Genomic DNA, 22869 nt, shown 5'->3' on the forward strand with positions numbered 1-22869 from the left:
AATGTTTTTGCAGTGAGGCTCGTGCATTGTGCATGACTCTGTCATGATCTGCCTGGTAGGTTGCAGGGTGTTGTCCCTGCAGATGTATTTAGAGACTTAAATTATCCATAAAATACATGTACACTACGTAAATGTACGGGTAAATTCAGAAAAATAACGTAATGTGGTTGAAGAGATGACTTAAGAATCATGTCAGAATTAAAGGATAGGAGAACCACTCCTGAAAGCAGTGGACAGCCCTTTTCCCAATAATTTAGTAAAAGATCGTTACACCAGCCTACCACCTCCGGCGTCACCGTATTCCACTTGTAGCCCTTCAAGTTTCTATTGGGAATGGAGACTGGGAGAGAAACCTGCAAACTAGAGTGATTAAGGTTATTCCTATCGATAATACAAGAGTGAGCGGGAAGAAAAAGGTGAATGAAGCAGTTTTATGGGTGTTCTCTCTTTCTAGCTACACCAAGGTTAGAAGCAGGTGTTTGTACCTTTACTCCTCCAAATAAATAAGGGAGTGAATCTGTTGTATGTAGAGGGAAAAAGGAAGAATCACTACTCGCACATCTATAAAATTTAATCCCATATGTTGCAATAATGGTAATCGTGGCTAGGTAATCATCTTTGGATAATTGGAAATGTTTTACCTCGCCTCGACGAGGCATGAGATGATAAATCAATGGCTGAGCCATTGATTTATCATCGGTCCTTTTTTCCAAGTTGAGGAAATATATATATATATATATATTATATACATAGGTAAGTAATATATACGTATATATAAATATTATATATATATATACATGAGGTCTGTTCAAAGAGTATCGTGACTTGTGTGTTATTTCACAAATTATTTACTTTTTCATGAATATCTATTTTGTCCGCCTTAAAGTAATCCCCATTTGATATTATACACTTGTGCCCACGTTTTTCCGATCCTCGAAGCACTTCAAAAAACCATTTTTTATGATCTTGTTCAGCTCCTTCGATGCAGTCCTTACCTCGTCATTGTAGTGTAGCGTCGTCCTTTTATGGGCCTCTTCAGTTTCGGGGACAGTAAAAAGGCGCGGGGCCAGATCTGGGGATTGCGGTGGCCGCGGCATCATTTGTGTGTTGTATTTGGCCGAAAATTCAAAAAGTAACGACGTGTGAGCAGGAGCGTTGTCATGGTGCAAAAGCCAATTTTTGTTCTTCCACAAATCCGGGCGTTTGTGGCGGGTTGCTTCGCGCGAATTGAGCATAACTTGCAGGTAATATTCGTTATTTATCGTTCTACCTTGTGGTAAGAACTCCTGCTGCACCACGCCCCTGCAATCGAAGAAAACTAAGCGAAACTTTCATATTCGACCGAACTTCTCGCGCTTTTTTCCGCCTTGACTCGTGCTCTAGCTTCCATTGGGATGATTGAGCTTTAGCTTCCACGTCATAACCGTAAACCCATGACCCTCAAATTTGCTCCAGAGGGTCATAACCGTAAACCCAGTTATGACCCTCTGGAGCAAATTTGGGTCGTCGCGGACACCTCATTAGCAATGTAATTGCGTTGCTGTTTTTGGTCGAAATTGAGCAATTTTGGCACGGTGACCAGTGTCATGTCCAAATCATTGGTAAAAATCGAATGGCATGAGCCTGTCAATATGTTTAGGTCGTCGGCAACTTCTCTAACGGTGATTCGACGATTGGCCAATACTCTTTCCTTCACTTCATCAATGATTTCGCTTGATGTTGACGTGCTCGGGCGTCCGGCACGCTCTTCGTCGTTCACATCTTCTCGGATGTTGTTAGGGGATTCGTTAGACATATAATACCTCTTGGAAACAAATTAAAAATTCCGTGCCTGAAGTTACTTACCTGACCTGCCGACGAGAAATTTAATATGATGACTTTCCATTAATTTCTAACCCTTGTCATTCATGTAAGTTATCTACAAAGTCTAAGAAGTTGAACTAAAAGGAACTATCATCTTGACTAACGAGACTTTTTATCCCTCGTCCGAAGCTGACAGCTCGCAGGACCTGAAGTTCCTTAAATGAAACGCATTCTGTCTTGCAGACTTACGGCATGGACGGTTAACAATGTCAGCGTAACTCAAACCTTATTTAAGCCCATTTAAACTCTTTTTTGAGAAAATTAAGTGTGTGCAAGAACGCGGTCTGGACTTATGTTTTAGAAATAAATTGCAGTGAAAAGAACTACCGGAGAATTTTATTTTCTCTCTTCTCTTAAAATTTCGTCGAGGCTGTTTCAGAAGATTTTTTCTGATGGTGGCATGTTCTTACCTGCATATTTTCATTAAATTTCCACCGAGTAAGCACCAAAGATAAACTTTTTATGATTTAAAAATACCAGAGAATATTATTGGCGAGCTGATAAGTTGTGGAATTTGATGAACCTGAAAATATGGATGTTTTGAGGAAATAATTAGTTGATGAGGAGCAGAAACATTGGCCAAATTTTATTTCTCTTTTTGAGCTGTGACGGAAAAAATTGGTTTAAAATATGTCACAATATTTGGGACATGGGTGCAATACATTTATGTACTGAAATTATGATGCCAGTAAAAAAAGGTTTTGAAAATGCGGTGGGCGTCACGGGCATATTTTTGATGGGGAACCGCTAAGATATTCAGTTATTCCCGACACGCGATACGGATTGCATCAGTTTTTTGTAATATTGTATTTTAGCGGAAATGTTTCAATGAAAAATAGCATGGATTCCGTTAAACAATACAATGCCACCGTTGGAAATGGTACTCTGTCGGTGCAAGTGGTTATAAAAACAAGGAATAGGCAACGCAGAAACCATCTTAGTGGCTAATCTTTAAAGACAGTAAAGAAAACTACCTCCAATGCTATCTTCTCACTGAATCTTCCTCGCCGGAGTTTTATCACGTGCGCGCAGCAAGATACTCTCTTCGCGTTGGAAGTAAAGAGATCGCGTTTAATTTACGTAAATGTTCACTTTATAATTACCAATGTAAATTCTGTAATTTTTCAAAACTTTCATGCAAAATCATGTAAATTGTTCTTTACCAAAGAGATTTCCTTGATTACTTTCACCCCAACCCATCACCACTCGTGGAGAAATGACATACTTACCATTCTGTACAGCATTAGTTAGTTGTGTATTAATGGATACTTCATTTCTATCCTCCTGATACGGTTTACTCAACTTCAAATAATTTTCTTTTCATTTCAACGAACGTATGGAATTTCAGTTAATTCCTGTGTCCATGTCTGTGGCGTGTACGAAACATATGTACCAGCTGAAAAATATTAACTATATTTTATACAAACTAAAACATCTGTATTCATATTACTGACCATATCCATACTTCTGTCTTGTGTAGTCATTTTGCTAAGTTTCAGTTCACTCTTCTTACAAAATAATTATTTTTGGTAAATGTTTTAAAAAACAGTTTCATACGAAATAATACGACTTTTAATTTTTCAAAAAGAAGTGTTTACTAGCTGCCTCGAATATTAAAAAAGATTGAACAAAGTCGAAATCTTGTTTTGTGTCCGCCTAATTCCGATTCCAGACCATAGGGTGAAATTCAATTGTAATCGATCCCTGAGGAATGTCTACCTGAACACTCCTTTAATGACTCGCTCACCTATATTCTTTCCGAATTAGCGCGCCCTACTATCTCCACTTTTCACATCCTTCATTTAACTTTAAAATTCCATGCAGTTTTTGACACCCGCATATCATTTGATTTCCCCAGTCGACGTAAAACTCCAGCCTACAACTCGTTATCAGTCAAACCTAATAAAGGTTCAAGTTTGTTAAAATGATTATTGACTTTATAGGTTCATAATATTACCGTATATTTCTAAAGGTGACATCTGAGCTTTGCCTTGGTTGTTCATAAATGTTATTGGTGCAGGTTTCATCTAGCCTTAGGTCCGTAACCAGGGATATACCGTCTAATTAAAAGAAGGAACACATATCTGTTGACATAACTAAGAAACGTCTATCGAGATACGTCCAAATCCAGATGCCGCGAAATTGTTTTACTAGTATTTTTGGGGATACCTTTCGATTCAATCTATGATATTTTTAATATCTGTCTTTCAATTAACTTGGAGAGAAGTGAAACTCTCGGGTCATAATAGAGGCTTGTATTATATTGATTTTACTACTGGGACTACTACCATCGATATTATCACAGCCCGTTCAGACGCCCAGAATTACTAGTAGGCACTCATTATAAGGAGGTGAACTGCGAACGAACGAAATGCGCAAACGCGAGTGTAACGAATCACACGTTGGAGAAGCGCGTACGTGAAGCCATCATAGGCGTCAATCGCTCCGCCTCTAATGCACCGGGAACAAATCGATAGAGAGCCTATGGTATGCAATGGACTCCAGCAGAGTATGTTACAGGGAGCGGAAGAACGGAAAATTCAAGGGTCTTAGATAAGAAGACTAAGGTAACTTTTTCGAAGGACAAACTTGAGGAAGGAAATAATATCTAAAGGAACAGCATTCCATAAGCATGCAGACCCCTCCCTGATCCGCTAGACAATTGCGTAAAACGTATGGACTACACAAGCGGCAGTCGCTCCGCCGCTTCTGTCCCCGCGAAGGAATCAAATAAGAAACGCGCATATGGAGAGGGAGAAAATGCCAGATGCGAGCAGAAAAGAGAAAGAATCGGAGGAAAACTAATTTTACTTAGAACTGGATGTGCCTGATAAAGGAGTAGAATAGAAAGACGGAAAAAGACATTATTTTGATATCGAGAGGAAAAATTGCGTCCGTGGAATGGGAACAGCTACCTGCAGAAAGGAGGGGGGAAGCGGCGGAGGCCAGCGGGGTGAGAGTTGCTATGGAAACGGAGCGGTGTGCAGTGGATGCAGGGGAATGGCGGCAAGGGGTGTTTGAACTGTGCCACCGATGGATTGGGAGGCGGCGGCTGGGAAACCGAGAGAGCGGGAGGCACGGTTACCGAGGAAGCCAGTGTAACGAGGGTAAAGACCAGCAAAGCAGACCGGGAGGACACGGATAGTCAGAGGGGGCGAATGGAACACCGAGGGAAGAGCGCCCCAAAGGACGAATCGACGTGGGCCGGGAATGAGGAGGAGCTAGCACGCGGGGTCAAAGGCGCCAGGACGGAGGGGAGTGTAGAAGGTAGAGTTGTGGCCCCAGGGCGTTTCTTGGCTGGGGGGTCAACTTGGTTCGACGGAGCAGTTGAAAGCGCGTAGGAACGTGATAGGACCGCGAAGATTGCTCGGAGGAGTGAGCAGAAACATTTGGGTATATGAAAGATGGGAAAGAAAAAAAGCTGATAAGAAAAGTTTTAGGTATAAAATGAAACAGGAAATCCAAATTTTCAAAGAATATAATTACAGATGGGAGCGTAAAAATGAGTTTAAATGTAGGGACGAGAAACTAATGAGGAACGCAAAATGTTTTTAAATTAGTTTAAATTTACTTCGTGACTGTAGAATTAAACTTAGGGGTTCAATTCCCAGAAGAAGTTCGAGGGATTGATTTTCGGAGAAGGGGGCGGGAAAAGTTTCTTAAACGAAGGGAAGGAGGAGAGAATCAAGAACATTTTTATTCGGAAAGAGATACCAGCAATTAAAATCAGTAATATGACATCAGGCAGAACCATACAAATGCGCCTTGGAGGAATATATATTCAGTCTAAGTCCCAGAAGGAAGCTTAAAACGCTAAGAAAGCAAAGTTGCTATGATATGGAGGTCCTGTCCTTGTTACATGACATCAGAGGACAAGTGATATGATGGAAGAGGAAGACTGTTAAAAAATGAATTAAGATCGTTCGAAGGTTTCCGCGGCGATGAGTAGGTGATTTCCACATTTTTCGGGCTGCGTCCGCGTATGTCGTTTAAATGTACAACAGTTTCGCCAGCTATCCTGCTGGCGTCCTCAGGTCAAGGATGAAAAGAAGCTTGTTGTCCCGTCTTATATAGGAAAAATCCGGCGCCAAAACCGGGAAATTTCTTGGCCAATCAGGGAACGTCCTCATATTTGCGCGGAATAATTCTTTTCCACGCACTGTGGAGTGGATATCCATCCTCTCTGTTAAAATTTTCTGGCCTTTTAACGATTTCAATGGCCTCTCTGATTATTCTCTGGAAGTATTTTCCTTCTTTCGCTATTATTTTAGCGTCGTCGAACAGAATAGAGTGTCCAGGTTCACTCCAGGCGTGCTCAGCGATGGCCGATGCTCTAAACTGTTTGGCCTTGGTTGCCCTCTGGTGTTCACTCATGCGTGTTTTCAGCGCTCTGCATGTTTCACCGATGTACCATTTGCCACAGGAGCATGGCACTTGGTACACGCCTTCTGATATTAACGGTGAAATTCCATCCTTGGGTCCGGGTAGGGTGTCAGCTATCTTGGTGACGCAGTTGAATCTGGTCACCACATCATGCTTCCTTAAAGCCCTCGCGATTCTTTCCGAAGTCCCTGTGATGAAGGGGATGGTGACGTAAGCCTTCGGTCGTGGTCTGGAGTCTTCCTCCCTGTCAGGAACAGCGGTGGTTTGTCTCTTCTCTGCCGAGAAGGAAGAAAAGAAGAGACAAACCACCGCTGTTCCTGACAGGGAGGAAGACTCCAGACCACGACCGAAGGCTTACGTCACCATCCCCTTCATCACAGGGACTTCGGAAAGAATCGCGAGGGCTTTAAGGAAGCATGATGTGGTGACCAGATTCAACTGCGTCACCAAGATAGCTGACACCCTACCCGGACCCAAGGATGGAATTTCACCGTTAATATCAGAAGGCGTGTACCAAGTGCCATGCTCCTGTGGCAAATGGTACATCGGTGAAACATGCAGAGCGCTGAAAACACGCATGAGTGAACACCAGAGGGCAACCAAGGCCAAACAGTTTAGAGCATCGGCCATCGCTGAGCACGCCTGGAGTGAACCTGGACACTCTATTCTGTTCGACGACGCTAAAATAATAGCGAAAGAAGGAAAATACTTCCAGAGAATAATCAGAGAGGCCATTGAAATCGTTAAAAGGCCAGAAAATTTTAACAGAGAGGATGGATATCCACTCCACAGTGCGTGGAAAAGAATTATTCCGCGCAAATATGAGGACGTTCCCTGATTGGCCAAGAAATTTCCCGGTTTTGGCGCCGGATTTTTCCTATATAAGACGGGACAACAAGCTTCTTTTCATCCTTGACCTGAGGACGCCAGCAGGATAGCTGGCGAAACTGTTGTACATTTAAACGACATACGCGGACGCAGCCCGAAAAATGTGGAAATCAATGAATTAAGATGTTAGCGCAAAAATAAAATGAAAAAACATTTCATGTGGTTTTATATCTATGTAACTATAATAAATATAAATATGCGAGTGTGTGCATTAGTTTCTCCATGCAAAAAGTACTAAATATTTAGTGCTCTAAAAAATTTCATTTTTTTAACTGAAAGAATTGTATAGGAAAGAAAGACTTGTATGAAAACGGAATGAATAACTGATCGAAGCACTTTTCCACTTGATATCAAGCGGAAAAGTGCTTCGATCAGTTATTCATTATGTTCGACTTCCACCACATCACACCTGAAGCTACTCAATTTGTTGTATGACAACTTTGCAAAAAGAAATTTTAATTAAAAAATACCACTCTGAAAACACCGGTTCCCGTCCGATCACCGAGGTGAAGCGTCGTCAGGCCAGGATAGTACCTGATTGGGTGACCGCCCGGTAGCGCTTGTTGCTGGTGGCGACGTCATGATTATCTCAATGGGAACAATGGCCAAACAAACCAAAACTAGTGGCTACCAATCCCATGGACAAAGATTCGCGGTGTGTATACACGCATCATGTAATACGCTATAGCGGTATCTGGATGAGGGCATTAGTAGAGGAATAATAACAGAGGAGAAAAAATGTGAAAGGTAAGCTATGTCAGAAATTCAGTATTCCTTTTATAAATATTATCACGGAAGAGGCGAGAAGAAAATATTCAATATAATCACTTCATTTTCATTCTACTTAGTGTAGTACTGTTGGGATCAGTTAAAAAAAAGTAAAAATGCACCGAAACAAATACTCCGGTGAACGTGTGCGATTATGAGGGTAGAAAAAATCAAAATCATCTTCAGTGATACTATAACATAACCCTAGCTTTGTAAATCGATTCTTTTCTGAAGAATTTGTTATTTTTTGTGTATTTTATCTATAAAACATTCATTACTGCTTTTGATCGGAAAAAGTTTCTACAGTGCCAAATAGAACCAAACACAACTTATTCTTAAATAAGTAGGAGCGACTTAGAGGGATATAAGAAATATGCACATAGTATAAATAGACCATTAGACTCCCATTCAATTAGGAACTAGGAAAGTTGGAGTAAAAATAAAGGAATTACTAAGAAAAAAGCCCACTCCATCTCATTACCGATAATGACGAAGAGGCTTGCACGCGTATCCTCAAGGACCTTCCGGAATCCGCCTACCAGGGAGCCCTCGAGCTGCAGAAAAGCCGCTGGCAAAGGTGTGTCGCCGCTCAAGGGATGTACTTTGATGAATTTTGAGGCATTGAACATTTAGCGTAACATTGTCCGAAATAAATCTATTTTTCTGCAAATTTTCCCGATACTCTTCATTCAATCCTTTCACAGGCTATCGACAAAATACGAGAGTAATTTGAAAAGTTCTCGGAATGGAATAGAAATAAACGACTAACTCAGTGAAACCTTTATTCAATGTAGTCTCCCTGCACGCTAACTCACTTAGCCCAGCGATATTTCAATGTCTTGATCCCATCTCGAAAATTAGATATAGGGAAAATGGCCAGTGTAGACTAAGATATTCTCTCTTGTCTTTTATTTAGGGGCGTGATATTGGCTTACCGGTCCTTGGTAACTGTTCGATCATTTTTGTATTAGTTAAATATTATTTACAAATAAGGAGCTATTTCTGATGACATCGTTTTGCAAACACGGACATGGATTGGATGAAGGCCTGTTTGGAATGATGTTTTAATGTTGGCGCCCGATTGATAGAAAATAGGTTACATGTTAGACATAGAATCATGGAAGCAATCGGGTAGCGGCCCAAATAGTTCTGTCTAGGCGATTGTTTAATACGCTATGCAACTAGTGGTTTTCATACCAGCTATTTATAAACTGATTTTCAGTTTATATAAATTGCCAATCCTACAGCCAATATTGGATTTTTCGGAAAAACTCAATACCGATATTTCGGTCAACTAGAAGTCCGTCAAATACTGTGGAAAATTTGACAACGGGGGAGACAACATCAGCGAAGTACTGCCGCTGGTCAAGTGGGAGGATATGACGGAGGTACTGGGGGACCGGTTTCCTTTGGCGGGGCGGGAGACAAGACTAGATGTGGGGAGGGAAGAGGAGGTGGGGGAGATGTGTTTTCTATTGTATTGGGTAACCTGCGTACTTTTAAACGCAGGAACCAGGTTTAATTAAGGGATTGCCGATGATTCCTGGTTCGTTGTTCATGATTTCGTCTCTGTGTAAGTGTACGTAGGATGTTTGGGTTCCTGAAACTGATATTGGCGTATATTGGGAAACTGATATTGCGAGATTTTTCTTACGGCTGGCGATCAGTTCATCTATCAAATTAGGACCGTATCCATTTACTACGGCTATGTGTTAATTAATTTAACTAATTCTCCTTCGTATCGTGGTTTTGTGAGAGGGAGAGTGAACATGCGGCTTATTAAACAATTGAAGGCTGCTATCTTTTGCTGATAAGGTTTTTGTGAGCCAGCCTTTATGTTGTTTTCGGTGTGCATTTGTTTCCCAAAAAGTCACATTCGACTGTGTCGCCGTTTCATGTGACGAATACGTCTAAAAATGCAAGTGCGTGATCGTGTTCAACTTCGTTTGTGTGTGTGTGTGGCGTGATAATGTGGTCTGCATGTTATATTCATGATGTTGTGTTTTAATTGGGTTAAGCAAATGTGTCTTACAAATTGTTTTTTTTTCACTGTTGTGTCTAATGTTGGTTTCAATCTATATGACTAGATCTTCTATTGGGGCGTGACCATGGTAAAGAATGTATTAATCCTTTGTTTAGCAGGGATTTTTATTCTGGCTAAAGGATTGAAACCTTATATATTCACAACCAATAGTTCACACCATTTTCGTTTGATTTTATGTTTATTTTTATTCGTTTATCTATATATACAAGGTCTGAAAAATTAAGATGAGATTGGTCTATCAAAGCGCGAAATGCCTGATGGATGATAATCAATAAGGTTTCCCCTTCTAGCGGGTTCTATGAGAGAAAACTTCCGCATTGCTCGTTGCCCTATATTCAGCGCGTGTGCATTGAATTTTGAGAAGAGTGCAACTGAATATTATACAATGATTCATGTGAGATTCGGGAATGAATCAATGAGTCGGGCACTGTGTTTTCCTTGGCCAAACCAATTCCATTTAAGAAAAACCACGACCGAAGTAGAACAGAAAACTGGACGACCATCGACGTCAACAAACAATGCCCACGCATCAATGTGAATAATTTAGTGCGTACACACCATAGACTAACTATCAGGGGGATTGCCAATGAATTTGACATTGGTGTTGGATCGTCTTTCACCATTTTGTGAGAAATTTTGGACATGCAGTGCGTTATGTCCAAAATTGTGCCGCTAGTGACAACGGATGAACAGAGGCAAAAATGTCTTTATATCAGCCAGGAACTGCTCGATCGTTAAACAACGACCAAAACTTTAAAAAAAAATGTTTCAGGCAAGGAAACGGGATGTATGGTAATGATAGAGAAACCAAAACTCAGTCTTTACAGTGGAATGGGTCTTTCCAACGACCCAAAAGAGGACGGATGTCGCGATCGAACGTGAGGGTAGTGTTGATAGTTTTCTTCGATTGGGAAAGGATTATTGGGATTATTCATTATGAATATGTGACCAAAGAGTAAAAAGTGCATTGGCTGCACAATATAGAGGTAATGAGAAGGTAAGGCACGCCATGTTACGGAAGAGAACACAAATGTGGGAAAAAAACAAAACAGCCTTTCGGAGCGTTGTAAAAGTTTTGGCTGCCAGGGGCTATATTTTGAATCAACGGAGAGCAGGGCAAATGATTACTTAGGGTTTAATGATCTGTTTGGGTTTAGGAAGAGAAGAGGCACGCGCGATGCCATTGCAGTAATGAGATCATTAATCAATAGGAATATGTAATACAAACAGGACGTATTATCCTGTTTCTTAGATTTCGAAAAGGTGTTTGATAGAGTGAATTGGGAAAAACTATTGAGTATATTGCAGAAACTAGGAATATATTAGTGGAACAGGAGGCTAATCCGCAACCTGTACATGTCTCAGACTGCTCAGGTGTGAGTGGGGGGCGGGGAATCCGGATGGGCAGTGTTAGGAAGAGGTGTAAGGCAGGGTTGCCCATTATCACTGTTGCTGTTCAACCTGTTTGTAGAGGAAATTATTAAAGAGGCATGGAAAGAACTGGAGGTAGGAATGAAAGCCGGCGGGGAATACGTAAAATCAGTTAGGTTTGCTGATGACCAAGCTCTGCTTTGTCAGTCAGCCAAGGGGTTGAAAGCTCATTAGCAGAAGAAAGCGTGCCAAGCGGCTGGAAGATAGCTTCTGTGACGCCCATTTTTAAAAACGGAGAACCCCAGTAATTATAGGCCAATATCGCTCAACTCCATCTCCTGCAAGATTCTTGAACACATTTTGTTAGTTCCATAATGAGGTACCTCGATGGCCAAGATTTATTGATTAATAACCAACACGGGTTCCGTAAAGGTAGATCCTGCGAAACTCAACTCGCACTCTTTGTTCATGATATAATGCATTCCGGTGAAAGTAATATTCCAGTTGATGCGATATTCCTAGATTTTAAAAAAGCTTTTGACAAAGTCCCTCATTGAAAGTTACTCGCGAAGTTGGAAACTTATGGAATACACGGGAGTATTGTATGCTGGATTATACAATTTAAAAAAAATCGCGTCCAAACAGTCGTCCTGGACGGTGTATCATCCCATACTGTGATCACGTCACATCAAGGTCACGTCGGGTGTACCACAGGGAAGTGTCATAGGCCCCATCCTTTCTCTTATTTAGATAAATGACCTCAGTACCGTGGATAATAGCAGGCTCCGTCTTTTTGCTGACGATGCAGTGATTTATGGGGACATTTGAGGTCGCGAAGACTGAATCGCGGTAGCTAATGACCTAAATGCAATCCAGACTTGGTGCGATACATGGCAATTGGAATTAAATTTGAAGAAATGCGTAGCGATACATTTTTGGGAAAAGAGTAATTCCCTCTCATATAGTTACAAAGTGAAACAAACAGAAATCGCGAGGGTAGATTCCTTTAAATACTTGGGTGTAACAATTACTCACGATCTATCCTGGGGAAAGCACACACGAGAAATATGCGGTCGTGCTAATAAAAAATTGGGATTTGTAAAAAGAGTGCTAGGTAAATGCGACGAAAAAGTGAAGGAACGATGTTTTCTTGTCCTAGTCAGGCCCCACCTGGAGTATGCTACCAGTATATGGGATCCTCAAGAGATAAATTTGATTTCGAAATTAGATCAAGTTCAGCGGAGGGGGGCTAGAATTGTCAAAAATTGTTATGACCAACGCAGTAGCGTAACTACTTTGCTAGAAAATTTAGGCTGGGATCCCCTTAAACAGCGGCGTTTACAATATAGATTAAACTTATTAAAAACATTTGAAGATGGGTCCTTTTCCGATGACATCAAGAACATAATGCGAACCCCAACGTATTACGGGCGGAGGGATCACGAATATAAGATTAGAGAGATAGACTGCAAGGGTGACAGGTTTAAATGGTCATTTTTTCCTTGGACAATAAGAGACCAGAATGCTTGTAATCAAAATCCCCCTGGAGTCAACTCGACACAATAAGTATTAACCTACAAGGTAGGGACTGCGCATGGTTATACGAGTATATTTATATATATTTTTTGCAGGTTCCCCCCACCTTTCCCCATCCATTTGGAAAACCCTAACCCCCTCATCCCTTACCCTTTCCTCTTGGTACTGCACCCCCTGCCACACATCTTTTTGGTGGCTCGCAGGGTATTGATATAGATGTAGATGAAGAAGTTTTGCTGAATGAATTGGAAATACAGTGCGATCGATATGGGATGAGAATTAATATAAATAAAACAAAGGTGATGCGCTTTTCCAGAAAGAGATAGGTTAAGCCTACCATTAAAATGGTAGGCTTATTAAAACGGGTGATTCAGGGCTGTGATTCCGTTTCTGTCCAAAAATTCGCACAAGAACTTCGCTTTGTTGGTTTGACCGTTGTCATGGAGGAGCAACCAGGTACCTGCCTCTCGCTATTCAAGTCAAATTTGACGATTTCTTGTCCACAAACGATAGGGTAAGCCGATATAATATTTGCAACTAATAGTTAACTCCTCTAGCATATCATAGCTTTTGTGAATGATTCCTTTTGAATCGAAGGAAAATATTAACGACCATCCTGCATTCGCACTTTCTTTAATTTCCGAATCTCTTGTCTCAGCCTCGCTTTGCTCTGCCGCTTTGTTACTGACTCAGACAGAAAACACTGTCTCTTTGCCAGTGCCATCTATTAAGGGAAATTAGTATTTTATGGGCTGCCTTTAACAGGTATATAAGTGTTCGAATCCGCCATGTTTTCCATCGCCTTAAATTTCGTGCGGCACAAAACGCGCAGAGGCCTTCATTTTCTGAAATACTGTAAACTCTGTGCAAAATGTTATTAGGTATTTGTGAGATCTCGTCGATTAGTGTTGCAGAAACACATCTATCTGTTTCAATGATTTAGGCAATTTTTTGCATATTTTCGTGCTTTACCATATTCAGTTCTTTCCAGAATGATATGCAGGCATTACAAAAACATTTGTCGGCAATGGGAAAATAATGAAAGTTTGGCATGAAATAAAATGATGTATCAACAGAGAGGATGAAAAAGAATGGTAGAAGGTGTATAAATATAACTAGGTATCAAAGCTATACTAAAATGCTTGATGACTTCAGAGGGAATATATACACTGCAAAAATTAGCCAATTATGCGACGTTAGCTAAACTATGTTAAAGAAATTTGTGTAAATGAGGGTAAAGAATGGAATGCAATAAGTTGTCCTGTTAAACGTTGATCGATTTATTACGCACCCTATCCAAACTCTTACACATTCGTTCAAAAATTTCATTTTAATATACATTATAGGAATGTAAATTAGGGTAATCGAATAATTAGGTTAGAATAACTAAAATATAACCTATCTTTTTTGCTCAAATCTTTTCGATGTTACACATACACGTTTATTTAAAAAAATCATCACCAAGATCATTATTACGTTGTTGTAGATTATAATATTTGGTTTTAGGTAAATAGAAGAACTATATAATTATAACTTTAATAAATTCAAATAATTTGTTTACCATAATACTCTTTTCTGATAGAATTTAAAAACCCATTTGTCTATTCAAACTATACATATAATTTCATAAATATCCGGGAAAACCTTTGTTAAATATTCTTAAACTTTGGGCATAAGGAAGGAATGGTGATTTTCAGCAATAACTACACTACCTGCCCCTGTTGAAACTCAAATGGTTTAACGGATATTCGTATATCTGAAACCTGTTTTACGCATGCATATGGTATTTGAAAATTTAAATGCATAAAAATAAATTTATCATGTGGATACCATTTTTGATGTTTTTTGAAACAATTGCATCGAGTGTGTCCATTAAAGGTAAATGTGATCAAAGCCCTCCTCCTACCGAATGGAATTGAATTCTAACTACGATCATTAAATCCTTTGATACTATTAGACTCTAACAGTATTTGATCTATTTCTCTGCGTAATATGATCCTTTAATCCATCCTTATGATTAAAAATTTCTCCAACAGAGAGGTGTAGTTATTTTATTATTTAATAACTATTCGCTTTCTACTATATCAGGAAATCTTTATTCATCTTTTCATATATCCCTCCTCTTTCCTTGAAGATCAGTCAGTGATATACTACCTTGATCAAGAAGTTTTGCCAAACAACCAATTGGATGCGAAATACAACGCTTGAAATATGTTGAAGAAAAGGCACACACAGTTTTAGAGATCCAGATGGATGAATCACCAATCACATATAGGCACCGGTAATGACCTTTAGAAGCTACTGGGGGGAGATGGTGAATAAGATGGATGGGAGTAGAGACAGCTTGACTCAGGATAACGAAATACGATGTTTGAAATTTTATACAGTTCTCACAATGCTTCCGAAGACCACTGCAATGACGGCAGCCGTCTTTGATCTCTTATCGGCAGGGATCGGGGGGGGGGGGGCGTTGGTTGGGAGCAGGGATAAGTGTTAAGGTCAAAGATAGATAGATAGATAGTGGTCTTTATTTGGGCGAAATTGAGACCAAATGGCCCCTTCTTCCATTTAACCCATCGTCGTATACATATTCATATGTACACATAAATACATATAGACAGACATCAATTCATTTAACACAGATTTGCACATCGAAAAGAAAAAAGTATATATATATATATATATATATATATATATATAAATATATACACACACATACACATACATACACATACACACACATACATACCTATATGCATACACATACCTACACATACTATATCAATGATTATCGTTTCCTTATACTTACGTATATTGTAAATAAACGAAGTTCTTGATTCCTCATTTCCATAATTTTTTGGCATTTTGCTCTTCTTTTAGTTAAGATAAACTTACTAGAACACGAGGCCATTTTATTTCTCTTTAATGGTTTCCTTTCAGTTTCTTCTAAGTTAGGGTATTAAACGAGTTACGCCCCATTATCACATCATCGTTCTCTGCTTTCAACAACCTTCTAACTATTAAAGAAAAATATTTTAATCCAGCCGCATTTTCTTTCAATTGTTTCCTTCGACCATCTCTGTATGAAAACTTGGAGAAATAAATTTTAAAACATCTACGCCAGCTGTTCTTCATCCTCTCACGTATCAGCAATGTTAAAAATATTTACTAAACCTCCCCATGCATCATGTGCTGGCATTTCTTACATTTAACCCTCTATAAAGATTGTAAATCTTGAATCTCATCACTTAGTTCCTTTGCTTTCAAAAAAGAATTAATAAGTTACAGTCAATATAGGAGGAACAAATATTTACTAAAACAAGTAAGTACCCGCCGCTATGAGGCCGTGAGGTAATTCTTTCGAGATGCTTCCTAGAGGTGATGTAGAGAAATTTTTGGCTATGTTTTTTTGGATTAACCTTCGTTACTTCCTTTAATACTTTCAATACTCCCCTGTCACGGATAAAAAAGCGATTGGGAACTTTTAAGACATAATAAGTGCATATTTTATATTGATTTCACGGCTGAGGTTACTACCTTCGCTACTATCGCAGCCTGTTCAGTCGCCCAGAAATATTTGTAGGCACTCACTATTAGGAGGTGATGTACAAACAAACAAAGTGCGCAAACGCGTGATCTACGAATCACACGCACACGAGATACTGGCTCAAGTGTCAATCGCTCCGCCTTTCATGCCCAGGGAAGTAATCAATAGAGAGACTATCGCATCGTAATGGACGCCAGCTTTGTATGCTGCAGGGAGCGAAAGACAGAAAAATTCAAGGGTCTGAGGTAGGAAGACTATTTTCCATACCCTGTCCGAGTAAAGGTAGGTTTTTCAAAAGTAAAATTAGAGAAAAGAAGCAACAGCAGAAACATAATCCCACAAAACTGCAGACCCCACCCAGATACACTAGACATATGCGTAAAATGTGTGGACGGCGCAGGCGGTAGTCGCTCCACCTCCTCTTTGGCCGCGAGGGAATCGATAGAAACGGTACATGTAGAAAGTTTGAAAATGTCAGGGACGAGTAGAAAAGAGAAAGAGAACGTTTGGGAGGAAAAGTAATTTGAACTGAAACTCGATGAGCCTGAAAAAATAAGAGAAGGAAAGAAAATGAGTAAAAAAGAAAAAATGAAGAATGGAAACTAAAAAGTGGCTACATGTAAAAAAAGGGGGAAATCAGAGGATTCCATCGGGTTTCAGAGTTGCCAGGCAATCGGAGCGGTGCGAAGTGGAGGCAGGGTAGCGGCGGCAAGTGGTGTCTTAACTGAGTCACCGAGAGAGTGGCAGGCAGCGGCTGGGAATCCGAAAGAGTGGAAAACTGTGGTAGCAAGTTTGGATAGTTGAATGGCCAGCGAAGCAGCCTGGGAGTGGACGGATAGTCGGCAGTGGCGAATGCAACATCAAGGGTAGATGCTCCCCGAAGGACGGGGGAGCTGGACTAACGACCGCCAAAACACGGGGTCAAAGGCGGCGCCATGAGGAAGGGGAGCGTATAAGGCCTTGTTGTGGCCTATGGGCGTTTCTGGGTTAGAGGCCATCTGGAATCGCCGGAGCAGATGACAGCGTATACGTACTTGAGAGTCTACGAGGATGGCGCTCCGGTCCGGGAACAGGAAAATTCTAGAATATGAAACAGGGGAAAAGGAAGAGGAGTGAAAGAACGGTTGCATTGCCAAATAAATTGAGACAGAAAATGCAAAATTTTAAAGAAGAAAGGACACATGAGAGCAAACTATCGTGCAAAGGTTTCCTCATTTAGAGTATAAATGCCTTTATGACTTCATTTGCGGAACTAAAAACAGACATTCTATTCCCAAGAGAATTTCGAGGGATTGAGTTTAAGAACATCGGACCGACATAGGTTTTTATGAAAGAAGAGGAGGAGAAGGGAAACAAAGTAATTTTTAACCGAAAATAACTAACGTAAATTATTGCCACTATAATATCGTAAGAACTAACTAAACCGCTGCACATCGGTGGAATATGTTTGGTACCATAAGGAAGCCAAAAACACGAAAGAAGGGAAATTCCAATTTTAGGGTGGTCCTGTCTCCTCTACGAGACATTTGAGGATATGCAATATAATGGGAGTTGAAGGCTAAAAAATGAAAATAAATATTTACGGAATAAACAAGTAAAAAAAATCATGTGAGTTTATATCTATGTGACCTCATATGAATAACGAAATATGAATAAGTAAATGTATTTATTACTTTCCTTATGCAACATATTTTAAACCTCGAATGTGCTAAACAATTATGTAAAAAAATAATTCACCCATCAGGGAATCAATATTATGGCGACTACATTCAACGTAATTCTTTGTCGAATTCTATGCAACACCATTTATTGAGGATGATAACTGTAGAAAACTGGTGAAACATTACTTCCCTTATGCAAAATATTTTAAACCTTGAATGTACTAAAAAAATTATATAAAAAAGAATTTTAAAATAAACCAGGCTTGTTCACAAAAGTTGGTAACAAAAACTGGTTTCAACGTTACAAAAACAAATTTTAATTAAAAAATTCTACGCTGAACACTCCGGTCCTCCTCCGATTCCCGATGTTAAATGGAGTCGAGCCCATATCTTAATGACCAGCGCGAGAATTCAACCAACTAGCATTTCTGCTTTCTCGGGCGTTCTTTAGACGGCTTTGAATGCATCCGATGCGGGAATGTTTGTTTTTCCATGAAATCAACGCTTTGGGTTTTTTTCGCGGTGACGCATCGAAAACAAAAGAATGTTTTAACTTAGAAAAAAAAGGCGAACAAATTATGACAGTTGCGCGTGAAATTTAATTTTTCGCGTGACCAAGGAGACGCGACGGTGGAGTTTGGCACGTTCGACAAGTAAATTTGATCCTCTATCGATTGAAAACATGTTATTATTTGCCTCTCGGAAAGGGAGGGAGGCCCGATAGAATATCGACGTCCGTATAAGCGGTTGAAGAAGTGTAGAGAAATGCGACGTATTAACGATCGCTTTGCGACCGTAGCAGACGGAGGAGAAGCGATGAAAACCGCGGTACTACATTAGGATTTACAATGTTGTGTCTTCGTTCATCATACTAATTACACCGGTTTTTGTCCTATCCTTGAACATAATCGGTTATGGTTTCGGACGTATAATATATTATAATGGAAATTCCTTGCCTATATTTTGACACAATTTCAAATAAGTTCAGGGACTCAGAAAATAAAAAAAGTGGAACATTGATATTTCGAAAGGTATCGGAAAGAGCTAAGAAACCCCCATTCCAATTATGAAGCTACATAAAACAGAACGGAATAGAAACTTTGACGATACAGATATCTGTAAGCTGAAAGAAAGTCCGCACGAGACATCCTAGATGTGTGAATGAATTTGCCTATTAACCTTTAAAAAATTAATATAAACTCTATGTTCAAAGTCTAAGAGTCATAGCAATACCTTTTTAATTCATTGGAAACTCTATACTTCCATGCCTAAGAAGAATGAATTGGGCTTGTTGACGCCGTAGAAAAGGACATGTACACTGGGCGAGCAATGGGTATTCTACGCAATCTACATAAAAATGTCAAAAGACACAAGCTATAGGATTGAAAATGGAGCTACGGACTGCGTTTAGGACTATTTGCGAAATCACAGGTTCATTAAATGCATTCACAGTTGAGAGAACTTGGGTTTTACATCTGAAATATAGGTACCCTATATATTTGGTTCAGAACAGATTGCGAAAATAGGCAAATGGCGCTCGTTTTTAAATTCTTCCCCAGTACAGAGATGGACGCCATGGCCTGGCTTGTTGCCAGGTACTTGGAAGATGTACAAAGAGGAAAAGGTGAGGAAAGAATGTTTTATGAAAGAGCTATCCGGGCCACCGCAGGGGCGTGTGGCGGGGGTTTTACAGCCGGAAAATAAGTGTACCGATTGTTTCCCGCCGCTCCAAGCGCGCCCAGCACCGCTCTGACGGGCTGCGATTGGAGGGGGGTATGTTGGCAAGCGACGCTGAAAAAGGCAGTCGGCTCTGAGCTGTGGTGTAGTGAGGAGCTCTGTTAACGCGAACCTCCACGCTCGACCCACGTCACGGAACGCGATGCCGAAGCCACACTCGTATATTTGTTTGTATCTCGGGCAAGCTAAAAATGTGTTGAGCGTTACTGATGAGTTAGTACTCATTAGAAAAGGGAATTTAGAGTCCGTTTAATGGTATATACGATATCAGTTCCACCCCGTATGAAAGGCTTTCACTCTGTATGAAAAAATTTCACTCTGGTGTTTTTGAAGCGATGTTGTTGCGGGCTTTGATGAGGAGGTCATGGCGTATGTCATGAGTACAGTGTTGGTGATTACAAAGCGTGATGTCGTGAAATTTTACAAATTCTAAATATTATCCTGCTTTGTGTACCTCCTGAAGGGAAAGGGGTGGGTGATCGATGCCCTTCTTATGAATTTTTGTTTCCTTCTTTGAGTGTGGTTGCATGAGTGCCGAATATAATTATGAATAGAATGAAACGAGGTAAATAGCTAAGTAATTGTGCATTTTACAGTCAGCCGAGTATGAACTAATTATTATGAATCCCTATTTAAGAAGAGAAGGTTGTTGTAAAAATATTTCAATTTAGGAATAAATTAATGATAAAAATATCACGTTAAAAATATAAATTTTCGTTCGATCACCGCAGTTAAGTGGCGTCCGGGCTGGATTGTACCAGGAAGGGTACCGGCCTTAGAACTCACAGATATACTGTCGTTGTCGTTAATTTTGATTGTTTCTTTTTTTGGAAAGGCGTCGAACATCTTCGGGGCAACAATTCGTTCATTGAGTTGTTTGTATGCGGCGGAAAGCGCGCCACGTGTGCCGTCCGCGAAACACGTGCTTATCATCTGCAATCAGCGCAAAAATTGAGCAATATATTTATTCAAATTGTTGCCATACACTCCAAACCTTTCCGCATAGGCACTATAATAGTATAGGAGATATATTTTCAAATTACTACACCATATATGAAAAAATTTAAAAATAATGCGATATTCATAAGTGTGGTATGCGGAGTTTTTCTGTTAGATGGAGCTGAAATGACTGAGGGAATCAGATGACAAGTAACAGGATAGAGTGTATGACGTCTTTGAATATATTATTAATTTAAACGCTGAGATTTCTACCTTCGCTATTATCACAGCCCGTTAAGACGCCCAGAATTACTAGTAGGCACTCATTATTAGGAGGTGAACTGCGAACGAACGAAATGCGCAAACGCGAGTGTAACGAATCACACGTTGGAGAAGCGCGTACGTGAAGCCATCATAGGCGTCAATCGCTCCGCCTCTAATGCACCGGGAACAAATCGATAGAGAGCCTATGGTATTGCAATGGACGCCAGCAGAGTATGTTGTAGGGAACGGAAGAACGAAAAATGCAAGAGGTTGAGGTACGAATGCCATTCTTTAGACTCTTTCTAAATAATGGTCACATTTTACAGTAAGCAAATTGAGGGAGGATATAGGAAAAGGGATAGCGTTCTGCAAATATACAGACTCCTCAATGATCCAGAAGGCATTCATCCAAGTACACTTGAAACGTGTGGCTACTGTAGGCAGCAATCACTCCGCCTCTTCTCTCCCCGCGAAGGAAACAATAAGGAAACGCGTGTATAGGGAGTTAGAAAAATTCAGAGGCAAGTAGAAAAGAGGATCAAATGGTATGAGAGGAAGGCGAATGTGAAATTGAACTTGAACCGCGTCTTTAGGGAGAAAAAGAAGAGAAAGACGGGAAAAAACAAGAAATTGAAATCGTGAGAGCAGAAGTGCGTCCATGGAATGGGAACAGCTACCTGTAGAAAGGCGGGGTATGCGGACGAGGGTTACAATGGAAACGGAGAGGTGTGCAGTGGAGGCAGAGAAGCGGCGGATAGGGGTACTGGAACCGAGACACTGATGGAGTGGGAGGCAGCGGCTGGGAAATCGAAAGAGCGGAAGATTGAAAACCTCCCGTCCTCTCGGTTTCATTACGGTGTGTGCCTTTTCTTCAACATATTTCAAGCGTTGTATTTCGCATCCAATTGGTTGTTTGGCAAAACTTCCTGTTAATGCCACGTTTTCCTTCCACATCAATCCCCCCCCTTCCCCGGATGCAAAATGTATTAAAGAAGGCACTTGAGTTCATTTTGTTACCTAGTGGCAAATTCTTACTATCTTTTTTTATTAGGTTCCAATTCCACCACATCGCGCCCTTAATATTACAAATATTTTTCACTCCAATGTTTTTGATGTTAAACATACACGGTTATTTTAATAAAAATTATCACTTTGATCATTTTTTTCTTGGTTGTATACTATTAGAACTGGCTTGAGATAAAGAAAAGAGCTGAATTTTCAAATTTTTCTTTCGGATAGAATTTTAAGCTCCTTTTGTTTATGAAAACTTTACAAATCATTACATAAATGTTTACTACACTCATCTAAAATATTCTTAAATTTGAAGAGAAAGAATGGTGTTTTAAGTAGAAACTACACTGTTTCTGCCCCTACTGAAACTAAAATGGTTAAACGGATATATTTCTGAAATCAATTTTACGCACGCATATGGTATGAGTAAATATAAATCTAAAAAAAATATAAAGTCGGGTGTGTACTTGTTATGGTGGTTTTCAAAACAAATGCATCGTGCGTGTAAATCAAAGGTAAATGTGTTGAAAGTCTCTCTCCTGCGGAACGGAATCGAATTCTACCTATGATAATTAATTCCATTGACACTATGAAACAGAAACAGTACTTCACCCAATTTCCTAATCGGGATTGATCCGTCCAACCATTCTTATGATTAGATATTTCTTCAAGAAAGAGGTGCATTATCTTTCATATTTAATTTTTATTTATCTTTGACTTTATCCTTCCTCTTTCCCTGACGAGCAGTCAGTATTATATCAATGATTAACTCATATTTTGTAAATAGAATTTCAGTTCCACTCTTTTTTCGTCTAACCCATGCGTTCATTTTGTCTAAAAACAAATCTCGATTTCTC

Source organism: Hetaerina americana, unplaced genomic scaffold (genome assembly GCF_022747635.1).
Source record: "Hetaerina americana unplaced genomic scaffold, ioHetAmer1.1.p SCAF_12, whole genome shotgun sequence".
Taxonomy (NCBI): Eukaryota; Metazoa; Arthropoda; class Insecta; order Odonata; family Calopterygidae; genus Hetaerina; species Hetaerina americana.